We start from the raw sequence: 14648 nt of genomic DNA, 5'->3' as shown, positions 1-14648 counted from the left end.
CTTGCTGTAATGCTCACTCTGTGTTCCAGGCTGTTATGTCCTCTAAAGTCCATTCACACTTACATTCGGTCATTTGGCAGATACTGTCATGGTGATATAAGAAAATGTGAAAACAGTAGGAGGAAGAGTGCTTTGAAAGGGGGAAAAAAAGAAACACCTAAATGACTTAAAAAAAAAAAACTTGGGATGAAAACTGGGGATGCACAATGAATTTATATCAATATTAGCATGTAAGTGCTTAAGGAAAAAATATGTAAAAAAAAAAAAAAGACTTAAGCATCTCAGACAGATCATTCAAACTGCTATTTGATGATGGCTTTATTGTGCTACCATGAATTAGAATAGGTCGTGCTGGACTACTGCACTAAAATATCTGCATTCTGTTTAGTTGAAAGTTTGACACATACATAGTATGTACACAGTGCAACTAGCAGTGAAATGCTTTTATAACTGTCTGCTCACATGAAATAACAGAATAGAATATAGACAGAATACATAAAATAAGTTATATGCAAAGAGACAGCTTTGTCAAATAAAATAACCTTTAAAGTATAAAATGTATTGAGATAAATACAGTGAGGCAAAAAAGTATTTAGTCAGCCACTGATTGTGCAAGTTCTCCTACTTAAAGATGAAAGAGCTCTGTAATTTTCATCATAGGTACACTTCAACTATGAGAGACAAAATGAGAAAAAGAAATCCAGGAAATCACACTGTAGGATTTTTAAAGAATTTATTTGTAATTTATGGTGGAAAATAAGCCCCAAAACATCACTGCTCTAGAGGAGATCTGCATGGAGGAATGGGCCAAAATACCAACTACAGTGTGTGCAAATCTGGGGAAGACTTACAGGAAACATTTGACCTTGATCATTGCCAATGGCCAAAAGGTTATTATACAAAGTATTGAGTTGAACTTTTGTTATTGAACAAATACTTATTTTCCACCATAATTTACAAATAAATTCTTTAGAAATTCTACAGTGTGATTTCCTGGATTTCTTTTGTACCTATAATGAAAATTACAGACCTCTTTCATCTTTTTAAGTAAGAGAACTTAGATCAGTGGCTGACTAAATACTTTTTTTGTCCCACTGTGTACCTTCAAATAAAGGTTATTGATATTGACTCAGAAGATGGTCCTTTAATGTGTTTGATATTACTAAAATGCATTCATTTTCAATGGGCAGATACAGCGGTATGAAAAGGTTTGGGCACCCCTGATAATTTTGATGATTTTCCTTTATAAATCATTGGTTGGTTGGATCGGCAATTTCAGTTAAATAAATCATATAGCAGACAGACACAGTGATATTTGAGAAGTGAAATGAAATTTATAGGATTTACACAGAAAGTGTGCAATAATTATTTAAATGAAATTTGGCAGGTGCATAAATTTGGGCACACCAACAGGAAAATTACATCAATATTTAGTAGATCCTAGTAAAGAAATAACAGCCTTTAAACGCTTCCTATAGCTTCCAATGAGAGTCTGAATTCTTTACAAAACATCTCCAGTTCAGCCAGGTTTGGTGGTTTCCAAGCATGGACAGCCCGCTTTAAATCACGCCACCAATTTTCAGTAATATTCAGGTCTGGAGACTGAGATGGCCATTCCAGAACATTGTACTTGTTCCTCTGCATGAATGCCTTAGTAGATTTTGAGCAGTGTTAAGAGTTGTTGTATTGTTGAAGTATACAGCCCCGGCGCAACTTCAACTTTGTCACTAATTCATTTAACATTATTTTCAAGAATCTGCTGATATTGAATCCATGCGACCCTCAACAAGATTCCCAGTACCTGCACTGGCCACACAGCCCCACAGCATGATGGAACCGCCACCAAATTTTACTGTGGGTAGCAAGTGCTTTTCTCGGAATGCTGTGTTCTTTTTCCGCCATGCATACCGCCCCTTATGTCTAAATAACACAATTTTACTTTCATCAGTCCACAGCACCTTATTCCAAAATTAAGCGGGCTTGTCCAAATGTGCTGTAGCATACCTCAAGGCTTCTTCTGCATTACTCTCCCATACAGCCTCTCCTTGTGCAAAGGGCTCTGAATAGTTGAACAATGCACAGTGACTCCATCTGCAGCAAGATGATGTTGTAGGTCTTTGGAGCTGGTCTGTGGGTTGACTATGACTGTTCTGACTGTTCTCACCATCCTTTGCCTCTGCCTATCTGAGATCTTTTTTGGCCTGCCACTTCGGGCCTTAACTAGAACTGTGCCTGTGGTCTTCCATTTCCTCACTATGTTCCTCACAGTGGAAACTGACAGCTGAAATCTCTGAGAGAGCTTTTTGTATCCTTCCCTTAAACCATGATGTTGAACAATCCTTGTTTTCAGGTCATTTGTGAGTTGTTTCGAGGCTCCCATGTTGCCACTCTTCAGAGAAGATGCAAAGAGGAGAAAAACTTTGGCCACCTTAACCTTCTTCTCATTCGCCTGTGTATGTAGGTCAAGGGTCAATGAGCTTACAAAACAAACGTTGTGTTCCAATAATTAGTGCTAAAGGTATTCAAATTAATAAAACGACAAGGGTGCCCAAATTTATGCACCTGCCTAATTTTGTTTAAATAATTATTGCACACTTTCAGTAAATCCTATAAATTTCATTTCACTTCTCAAATATCACTGTGTTGGTCTGCTATATGATTTATTTAACTGAAATTGCTGATCCGAACAGGCAATGATTTTTAAAGGAAAATTCTCAAAATTATCAGGGGTGTCCAAACTTTTTCATGCCACTGTATGCAGCTGAAACAGGTAGCCTAGTGCACCCCAACATTTTTCAAAATTTTTTTAACATTTTAATAGAACATTATCCTCATTATGGCTTTTAGAAAAAAGTGTTTTTGGGGAGTGGGGTAGTGCACTATAGGCCCCTGTGGCGCGGCCTAAGCTTTTGGCATTTGTTTTCCTTACATTACTTTTACTTTCATACTTTAAGTAGTTTTGAAACCAGTACTTTTACACTTTTACTGGAGTAAAAAGCTTAAGTTGATATTTCAACTTCTACGGAAGCCTTTTTAATCCCTAGTAACTACAGGTATTCTGCCTGAGTAATGAATGTGAATACCTTTGACACATTTGTATACAGGGGTTATTAAGTAAACATGTCATTTGGTTGACATAAAGTATAGGCTGATATAGGCATTGGCCCACTTCATTAGAAACACTCACTCGCTACCTACCTTACCGGTCCTGTAAGTGTTCTGTAAGTGTACGATTAGAGATTATAGCCGAGTTTATTAGCCCCCCTCTTTATTATCCTTTTTGGTCACTGGTCGGTTGCAGACCACAGGGCCGCTGTTGACCGGATGTTATTTTAGTGGTGCATCGTTCTCAACATAGCAGTCACCCTGACAAGGTAGTGTAAGTGTATGTGCACAGCACTGTTAGTGACCACTGATTAATGGTGAGAGGACAGCAGAACTGATGACGTTCAGCATCACACTGAATGTAAAGAGTTCCAGGGCAGGAGTGAAATGTACTACCAATCGCTGGACACTCTGAGGGCATAAGTAAAACGTAAAGACGCTACGCATGTTTGCCCTTTTTGCTGTCTGAGAGTTATTCACAGTCACTGAGAGCCCTGTGTGCGTACATGTGTGCTTACATAAAGCATGTACTCATCTCGTATGTGTGTGCATATATGTGCTGCTGTGCATGGAATTATTGCTGTCGTAATATGTGGAGTTTGACAGACTCTTAACAGAGATGACAGCTAGTGGCTCTTCCCTCTCTCCATCTCTCCCTTCTTTTCTCTCCCTCTCTAATAAACTGCTCTTATGCTAATGCGGACTGACGAGGGCCAGCGGCCCCACAACCAAGACGTCTGACTGACTGTGTGTGCGTGTGTGTGTGTATATAAGTGTGTTTGTGAGCAAGAAGACTACGTGCCGGGCCTCAGAGGTCATATGCGTGTTCCAGAGAGCGAGCGAGAGACTTTGACAATTAGCCAGTTATAGCGCAGGACATGCACTCAGCAGAACGCGCACATGTTTTTCAGCAGAGCGAGAGAGAAAACCCCCAGAAACACACCAGACGTCCCGCTGTGGTCCATCTGTCTCTCCCTTTATATCTCTGTCCTCTGCAGAGACGCCGTTCCTGTCACATCGCTGTTCTGAGGAAAGGGTCTGCTGCTGTGGAACCATTTATTTGGATTCCACAACTTCATTGTTTAATGAAGAACTATTTGCAATTTGTACACCTTACATCTGTGCAAGCTCACAGTGATTACAGTAAAAAAAAATTATTTAATAGATTTTGATATTGTTTTCTAAATGCAAATCCTCCTATTAAAGCCCAAGGGACCCTAAATCCATCCCAGTTCTTTCCAGGTAACTTAATCTTGCTCAGACATTTGACTGGATGCTACTGGTAGGCACTTGCCTCTTGAGTTTGGTACATTTTGGTCAAGTGTGAAAGCTGTTTTTGAGCCCCTTGCTTTAACTGAAACCAAGTGCATTTCAAAAGCGCTGCCTTTTAGGGGTTCGCTTTTAGCTGCTGACGATGCAACAGAAGCAAGAGCAAGCAGCAAGACGCTGCAGATAAAGAACATAAAGACGTGGTGGAGACGTGTAACATCTCATTTTCAGAGACCTAATAGGAGTCAGATGAGCTTTCTGCTGTGGGCTGCTTGGCAGAGAGCTGCATGCTACTGAAAGCTGCTGTAAGGCCAAACATCCTTAACAATATAGACCTGAAAGCTAACCTTTGTCTCGAATTGGGTCCCTGAAAATTTCCAGAATGGGTAGTGCCACTCCGGAGAGCTGCGGATGGCTGGTGTTACCAGATACTACTGAGGGATGAGTTTGCAGTTTTCTTATATAATTCTTGCACATCAATCATTAGATCTTCAAACAGATAGGTTCAAACAGATGTGTACAACTGTAGACAACTAATAATTATAATAATTATAGGGGCAGTAGTGGCTCTGGGCTATCGATAACAAGGTTGTGGGTTCGATTCCCAGGCTCGGCAAGCTGCCACTGTTGGGCCCTTGAGCAAGGCCCTTTACCCTCTCTCCACCGCTCTGGGTGTGTGTGCTCACTGCCCCAAGTTCACTAGTGTGTGTGTGTGTGTTCACTACTACAATCCACACCTTTTTACCCTTAATAATGATTTTAAAAATGATTAGTACAAATGTGTATCCGGTGGAGGGGCCACTTTCTGCTGTCAGATGCTAATTAGGGACTGGGCCCTTGCTGAACATTGTGTAAGGGAACGCAATGTCAATCTGAAACATTTAGGTAGGTAAGCTTTCTGGTGTAGGCTTGGTGTAAGCTTCAACTTTCAATAGCAGGCAGAAAGTGTACAGCTGACTTAGCTGCCTGCTATTGAAAACTCATGTTCAAGCTTCAAGCCTACATCAGAAGGCTTACTTTGTCTCAAATTAGCTTCCTGAATGTTGGATGTTAGACCAGTGTCAAATTGTCTTGCTTCTAGCTCATGCTTTCATTGCAACATTTAAAATGAAAACATGCCCCTAGTGGGCGGGAGCATTTCTTGTGTGATTGACCCTCAAATGCATGGTTTTTGAAATGCTGCATTTCGGTCAGTGTATTTGCGTACTCCCTTAATGCTGTTGTGTTCTCAGCGTTTGTTTGCTTTGTAAATGTTATTGTGGTGTGCCGCAGTACCACCGTAAATGGCAATCTCTGGTCCTCTTGGAATCGGTGGTCTGGGGTTCACCTAAAGCATTTACATTTACATTTATGGCATTTAGCAGACGCTCTTATCCAGAGCGACTTACAAGGTAACTCCTATTACAGAGGCCAGTGTAGTGTTAGGAGTCTTGCCCAAGGACTCTTATTGGTGTAGCACAGCATAGTCACCCAGACTGGGAATCGAACCCCAGTCTCCCACGTGGTATGGTAGTTCACTGGCAGGTAGTGGTGTTATCTGTTGCGCCACACCAACCACTGACAGACTCTGGTGCTTGAACCAACATAAACATCAAAATGTTGTAACGACAACTGCAAAGCTAGAGTCTCTTTCCCAATGGTAGAATAATTGACCTGGTGCTTGTAGAACTTTAAGTAGCACACACACAGGATGCTCCACACCAGACTCATCTTCCTGAAGTAACACAGCTCCAACAGCACTAGCATCAACTTCTAGTTTAAAAGGTGTTGAAAAATTAGGGGCAGCCAAAACAGGACTACTACAGAGAAGGGCTTTGACATTGTCAAAGGCATATTGGCACCTGGAATCCCACACAAAAGATTTGTTGGGGCTGAGCAAGAAAGTGAGTGGTGTTACTACCGTGGAAAAATTCCGGCAGAAAGATTGATAGTATCCTGCCATTCCAAGAAAACGACGCAATTCACGTCGAGTAAAAGGAGCAGGGTAACTCACAATTGCAGAGAATTGGGCATCCGCCGGACGTACCTGTCCTTGACTGACTATTTTGTCAAGATGGGTCACAGTAGCCTGAGCAAATTCACATTTGGCTAAATGAAGAGTTAAGGTAGCCTGCTCTAGGCTTTTAAACACAGTTTCTAAAGTCTTGGGCTACTACATGGGTGGACCAATCCAAGGTGTAGATCACAAGATCATCCAAGTAAGCAGAACAATTTGGGACATCAGATAAAACGATGTTTACCAGCCTTTAGGAGGTTGCAGGGCATAACCGTATACTGTACAAAAGCATCAGGAGTCACAAATGCTGAAATATCTGATGCCCGAGACGTTACTTGCCAGTATGAGTGTTTGAGACCCTACCTCAAAACAGAATCATGAGACCCTACCTCAAACCAGGCCAGAATTGGCCCTGGATGCAGACTTGTATTGGGGGCATGTGTGAAAACAGTCCATATATTTGTCATCAGGTTGAGGTCAGGTCCTCACCTTTATTCCTCCAAACATACCTCAGTCTTTGTCTCATCTGACCATAAACCTCTCCTCCAGAATGTTTTTTTTCTACAGGCTTCTTTCTTGGACGGCAGCCTGTCAGCCAGCAGTGTTGTAGAACTGGGATACAGTGACACCAGTGTTCCTGTTGTTCCTGAAGCTTCCAGTTCATGGCAGGCCTGTGGTTCTTGGGTTGGCCGTTCAAACCAATTTCCTCTCAGCTAAGGTAAAACAGGGTGTTGCAGTTGTTTAAAAAATGGCTCCAGGCGACATTCCTGACTTGGGCTCCTTGGACATTCAACCTTTCAACTGTATGTAGGTCTAACCAATGAGTGCTGTAAATAAACCTTGTTCATGTGAGTACAGTGAAACTGCCAGCTGTAGTCAGTCATGATCACTAGCAGGAAGTTGGGGACCCTTGCCTTTGGTGAGTTAAGACAGTTTGGAACTTCCAGCACTACTTGATTAATAATCTAAGTGGGTGTATGTATAATTCTGACCGTTTTTGATTAACACATTGTTTATTTTTTTCTATTAAAGAATGTGAAAATGTCAGATGATCATTCTCCTCCAGAACAAGAACAGTGTACCCTCACCAGCAGGGGTGCTCCCAGCGATTTTGGGCCCCATAACTCTAACAATTCTGCCAATAACTCAGTTAATACATGTTTCTAAGGCCCATGTAAGTCACAGGCCTCTGAGAATTGCCCTAATGTTTCCCCCCCATATGGTGCCCCTGCTCACCAGTCACAAGGCTAATGTGGTACCCTTGTTTTAGTTGCAGAGCTTTAAAGAGTCACAACCATAGATGTAGGGGAGCCTTCTATTAAAGTTTACTCCCTGATTTTCCCGTTCACTCAATCTCTCACTGGTATTTATTATAATGCAGCCACCCCTGCAGAAATTTCTCACAATCTGCTCTCACCTCCTCTCCATCGCCGTCCAGCTCCATTCACCAAATGATGTGTTTTGCTACGAGGCCCCCCACTATCAATATATAGGTTGGAAACTTTCTCCCCCAAAATAAATAAGGTTGCATATTATTAAAGAGCTACAGTGCTCGCTATAGCTTACGGGCTTGTAGCTGAAAGAAGGAAAACCCTCAGTATTGTTAATAGCTATCTGGACATCTGCTAATCAAACAGTGTCCTCATACAGAAAAAAGCTGCCGAGGAAAACAAGACAGACAGGGCTGCTGGGAATGTCTAGTGTGATGTAACTGACTTACTTGATCAAACAGGCAGAAAGAGGTTGATGGCAGTAGTGGTCAGTTAATGTCTTAAAGTGGCAGTACACATTTTTTTATGTTCTGGCACAGTATAGTTTTACTATTGAAGAATGTGGTCCACCATTCTGCAGTTACTAAGCATGACTTAACATCAACAGTTTTTTTTTTATTACCACCTGATAACGACACCTCCAGAGTTTTAGATGACTCTCCTTTTAGTTCAGTTTTTTCAAAGCTGAAAAATGCAGGAAAGTAAGTGGGCTCTATGATGCCAAAAAAGCTGAGAAAGTAATAGTGTTCCTACTCTGTCGCCTTAAGTTCTTTATTTAACAAAAAAGAGGACACTAGGGACACATAGGCATCCCTCATGGTTACGATGTTGTGGCTTATGGGGAGTTGGGGTCAAGTAGGCCTACATTGTTGGGCTGTGGCAGTGTGTATGTATGAGGGTAGGAGAAAAATGCTAATGAACATTAGCACAAACATTTAGTTATTAGTTATACAAAAATTAATAAATAGTGTTTCGTTTGCCCTTGTATCAGTTTTACTTTTACCACTTTTACTTTTATATTATATTTGTCATGCCAGTTTAAAAAGAAAGAAAGAAATAAACATAAAAAGCCAGGTAAAGTTAAACTGATTTGTGTTTATTTATGTGCATTCAGGTATATTTGGCTGTGGTGGGAATCAGACTGAGATTTATTAAGATTTGAGATTTCTTTGTCTAGGTGAGAAGACTGGACTCAAGCAGTTTGACCAACAATTGATGAAGATGTAGGTACATGTAGACCAACAGTGGTGGTGAGAAGGCAAGACTTGAGCAGTTTGACCAATGGCTGCTTGTAGATGCAGTTACATGTAGACCAATAGTAGCGGTGAGAAGGCAGGACTTAAGCAATTTGACCAATGGTTGAAGAATACGTAGGTACATGTAGACCAATAGTGCTGGTGATAAGGCGGGACTTAAGCAGACATGTTTAAAGCTGTAAAAATCTGCAGACAGAACAATATGTGACGACTTCTTAGGAAGTCGCTCATGTGAAATCAGTGTGGACGTTTTATGCAAATTTAAAATCCCCAAAAAAAAGGGCATTCTCAGGAAAAAGAGCACTATCCTTAGCTTGACAGTAAGATAACACTGAAAACCTGGTATAAAACCTGGTATAAAACCTGGTATAAAATAGGCAGAAAAAGTTGTGAAACATCTGGGTTCAGTACTGACTCTTCTGTTCTTGCAGTCTACTTCCCATATATGTCATATATGTTCAAGGCAGTGCAGGGCAGATACAGTCAGCAGTGCGCTGTAACATTAGATGGAACATCAGAACAGACCACTGAAGACATGCATCATTCTGTAGATGGCTTCATGCCCATATTAGGAACTCTAGGTAGTTATAAGGGGATATGATTACTTAATCAAGGGGACATTAAAATAAAAACTTCTTATTGATATTTCATAATCACATTCATGTCGTGTCCAAATTGTCAAAGTGACTCTGGCTCTTATTTCAGTTTGGGACAAAGTTCCAAAGTTCCTAAAACCAACTTTATATCATTTTATATCAGAGTACAGTGTTTAGTATCTAGGATCCATGGATACGTGACCGAACGTGTTCCCCCTCCAATGCGAGACGACATCTGCCTGGAAAAACACAGAGCTGTGAATCTAGATGCCACTAATATTTCAGAACACAGCTGAGTTTAGTGAACAACAAACAGTAGGTCGTTCTGCATTCTGCCTGTAATTTTCTCTGAGGATAAAGGAGAAAAACACAGATGTAGGCAATCCAAAAGGAGCCCCAGTGAAAGAGAGGATTAACCCAGAGCCCCATGTAAATTACTCCTGTCTGAATAAGGTTTATGACAGAAATGAAAGGCATTTTCAGGAACCAGTGCTATCACGCCCTGTGGTAAAGAAAAATGTACCAATCCCAATAGATTTTGTCTTGTGTACAGTTTTTTCCCCAGGTGAAGGAGAATTTGTGGGCCTGTGTTGGGAAATCTGTGGAGATGAACATTTGTGGAGAAAAGCAGCTCATTTAGATCTTAGGAAAACAGTATGAAAATATAACACAGCGGGGCGAGGAGGTCATTAAGCCTAAATGCCAGTGTACACCTATCAGCTATAACATTAAATCCTCAATATCATGACAATAACACCTGTGGGTGGTTGTATAATAGGCAGCAAAAGCACCGGCAGTTTGTGAAGCTGATGTGTTGGAAGAGGGGGAAATGGGCAAGCTTAAGAATCTGAGCTGCTTTGACAAGAACCACATTGTAATGGCCCACCAAAAGTGCTCCAAGGAACCGGTGGCAGTGTCATACCCAGGGAGCGCTCATGTTCTTCTGGAAAACCTTGAGTTCCGGCATTTATGTTGATGTTACTTTGACACCTACCACCTAACTAAGCATTGTTGCAGACCTCCTCTTACATGGTACATCCCTAATGACATTGGCCTGTTTTAGCAGGACCATATGTCCAGCCATTCTGCAGAAGCTCTTAAGGAATGGTTTGAGGAACATGTCAAAGAGGCCTCCAAAGTCCCCAGATCTCAATCCGATTGAGCGTCTGTGGGATGTGCTGGACAAACAAGTCTGTTCCATTGAGGTCCCAGCTCACAGCTTACAGGACTTAAAAGATCTGTTGCTAACGTCCTGGTGCCAGATACCACAGGACACCTGCAGAGGTATTGAGGAGTCCATGTCTCCACAGGTCAGAGCTGTTTTGGCTGTATACTGCCTAAGTATTAAGACCAGTATTAGTGGATTAGTGGTTAGTACTGGAAATAGTCAGGACAGAAAAAGACCTTTACTGATGATGAACATGTGGAAATGGATTTTGATGATGACTAGTGACCAAAGGTAGTGAGAGGGCTTTGCTAAAGGTAGGGGTGTGTACTTTTCAAATTGATGAGATAAGGTAGAAGTTGAAGTGTGTCTCTGTGTGTGCAGTAGGCTTTGCAATAGCACCCTGACCGATACTGTGTGACTAGGGGCAGCGCCTGCCTCATGCCACACTGGCGCCGGTCCAGTCATCCAGTGTTGTCATGCCAACTCTGCTGGAAAACACCCTTCGAAATGGGAACTGACGGCTGCTTTGTGTGTGTGTGTGTGTGCTCAGACACACACACACACACACACACACACACACACACACACACGCTCTAAAAACTACAGTTTTTTGAACGGAACTGCAGATAAGACAGCATGCTGTTTTATCTCTCTCTCTTTCTCTCTCTCTTTCTTTGCCTTGCCGCACTCTGCATGTACCTCTCCGCAGGTACGCTTAATGGATTTAAAAAAAACACTTTTTAGACCAAAAGCTTATCTCCAAACTATCGTACAAACTCTGTCTCATGCATTAGTCAGTGGGTTCACAACCATTGTATGTAATAACTTTCAGTGTTTTAACGAAAGGTATGATTCTCTTCAGGTGTCTGCCTGTGACCAGTTCTCACTCAATAAGTTCCTCAAGGAAGGGGCACTTTGGATCAAACCACTGAATCGGTGGAACTTTTTGTTAATGTTTAGGGTGGGTTAGGAGAACCACTGAGATTCATAGAGAAGTCAAAGATGGAAATACAAACTTTTTTATGATGAAGAGAAACGGGGCTCTTTACCGAGCACAAAATGTGATTTAGACTAAGGCTAGTTTTAAAAAAGCTGTAAAAGGTGTGTGTATGTCTGCCCATATCTCAAGTATCTTAACTTGGTACCAACACGATAAGACATTGGTGGTGCATAAGGTTGTAACCACATTAGATGTAATGCAGAACTCAGTAACAGTGAGATGAATAACTGATCGGCACAGTGATTTATCAGTCTACTCAGGCTTTAGTAGAGCTCAGTAACACTGAGATAAATAACTGATCAGCACAGTGATTTATCAGTCTACTCATGCTTTAGTAGAGCTCAGTAACACTGAGATAAATAACTGATCAGCACAGTGATTTATCAGTCTACTCAGGCTTTAGTAGAGCTCAGTAACACTGAGATAAATAACTGATCAGCACAGTGATTTATCAGTCTACTCAGGCTTTAGTAGAGCTCAGTAACACTGAGATAAATAACTGATCATCACAGTGATTTATCAGTCTACTCATGCTTCAGTAGAGCTCAGTAACAGATAAATAACTGATCAGCACAGTGATTTATCAGTCTACTCAGACTTTAGTAGAGCTCAGTAACACTGAGATAAATAACTGATCAGCACAGTGATTTATCAGTCTACTCAGGCTTTAGCAGAGCTCGGTAACACTATAATGTATTCTGAAAACCGCTTTATAATGTGGATGATTATGATTATGTCATAATTTGATTATGTCCTTATGTTTATAATGAACAGGTTCAATGTGGGAATAGTAGATTGTCCTTGACTTTCACTGATCCAGAAATGTCCACATCTTAGGAAAACCTCTCTCTGAGTCTCTGGAATTTAGATTCTAACCTCGATGATGAGGATCAGTATACACAAGGCAGCCAATATAAATTGTGCATTGTGTGAAAGCTGTAAATCCAACCTGTTTGAAATATCTACCTACTTCACACCTGCTTTCCTCATGGCTAAAATCGATAACTGTGGTTCAAAAGTATACAACAAACAGACAATATTCCCCTCCTTACGCTCTCAGACACCAGACTAGTCTATGGAGCCGTTGACTGGTGGCTGCTTTAGCACTAGACAGAGATACTCAATGCCGATAAGCAGTAATGATTGGGCTGTTTACCCTAGCAGGTGTCCGTCTCTAGTTCTGGGTCTGTCTTTGGGAGATAAGAGACCCGCCTTATCAACACAGCCTGCAAATGCCACCACCAATCTTATTATGCACTGAATTGACCACTATCTCACATCGTTTTCACGCACAGCCAGAGACCCTGATCTGGTAATGTAGACAGGGTTTAACCAGCAGGAGGCCGCATAATCTTTAATGGCCTTTTCCACACAATGTAACGAGGATTGTGGTGTTCGGATGTAGGCTGAAAAAGAGCGAAACGCGTTAAACATCCTGACATTTGCAACCTTCTCCAGCTCCTTCGATTGCTATTATTCCGAGTAAATTTTGCACCTGATGACAAAAACATGGGTCTAGTTTTATAATAGAATCCCCTGAACACCACTAGCTCTTAGCATGGAGGCATGAGGTCAAAACAGTGGATTAGTCATGGTTTCAGAGAAGGCTTATGAACTTTTGTCCTGTTTTATCATTGTACTTTGTACTGTTTTAAGGCCTGTCAGTTTAGGCCTTCTTATCTCTTTTCCCGCCCAGTTTCTACCCTATTTTAATGTCCTTTCTACATTATACTATGCCACCAGCGGTGGAAATCCTTATGTAATTTTGGCCTGTACAAAGGTTAAGTTAGGTTAAGTTAGCTAACAATTTTTAAGTTTTTTATATATAGCATTATGGTTGTTAGTTAGCTTGCTAGCCCCCCTTTTAAGCATGTTAATGTCAGCAATGTATTTAGTGACACTCATCAAAACCTGCTTCTGTCCTGCAAACAACATGAAATAATATTAGGCCAGTAGCTCATTTAAATCAGTAGCATAGTCTTACTTTATGCTATTAACTTATTTTATGCTGACCAGAATTTGTATTTACTGCAAGTGAAATTAGAGGGGCTGCTTTCACCAAAAAAGGGTCGGCAGCATGATAGAAAGGCAAAGTACCCCTGTGTGCCGCCCCTTCTATGGCTTCTCTTACCACCGTTACTCCGATGACACTCAACTCATCCTTTCTTTCCCACTGTCTGACACACAGGTCTCTACCCGCATCTCAGCATGTCTTGCTGACGTCTCGTCTTGGATGGCAGCTCATCACCTCAAACTCAACCCCAGCAAGACAGAGCTGCTGTACATCTCCGGAACTGCTGCACTTCACAATGATCCTGCCATCTCCTTCAAGAACTCACTGGCGGCTCCATCTGCAGAAGCACGAAGCCTTGGTGTAGTCATGGATAATCAGCTATCGTTCTCAACTTATGTTGCAAATCTGACCTGGTCATGCAGATTTCTCCTTTTCAACAATCAGAGAATTCGATACTTCCTCTCTAGAGAGGCCACCTCTCTGTTCAGTCTCTCATCACTTCAAGACTTGATTACTGCAACTACCTTCTGGCTGCTCTCCCTCTGCGTACCATCAGGCCCCAGCAATTGATCCAAAATCACACAGGTTGTTTTCAACGCTTATAAGTTCAGCCATGTCTCTCCACTGCTGCGTTCTCTTCACTGGCTTCCTGTAGCTGCTTCCTGCATCAAATTCAAACCCCTGATGCTGGCCTACAAAGCCAAGAATGGACCAGCCCCTCCGTACTCCATGGCAATGGTCAAAAGCTGATCTGCACCAATGTAAATGCTCTCATCTATCACATTAAGTGATGAGGGGGCACTCTAAGGGTCATCCTATTCTACCTAACAGTCAATCTGCTGATGGTAAGGCCAACCTTTTGATGGCTGTGCATGGATTGCTCAGGTTTACTTAACTATCTATTCTTAATCTACTCTCTTCTCTCATGCTTTGCAGTATGCTCATCTGACCCTGTTTGGACCAAGAGAAAACT

Source organism: Salminus brasiliensis, chromosome 5 (genome assembly GCF_030463535.1).
Source record: "Salminus brasiliensis chromosome 5, fSalBra1.hap2, whole genome shotgun sequence".
NCBI classification, from domain to species: domain Eukaryota; kingdom Metazoa; phylum Chordata; class Actinopteri; order Characiformes; family Bryconidae; genus Salminus; species Salminus brasiliensis.
Note: the sequence above shows the minus strand (reverse complement) of the source record.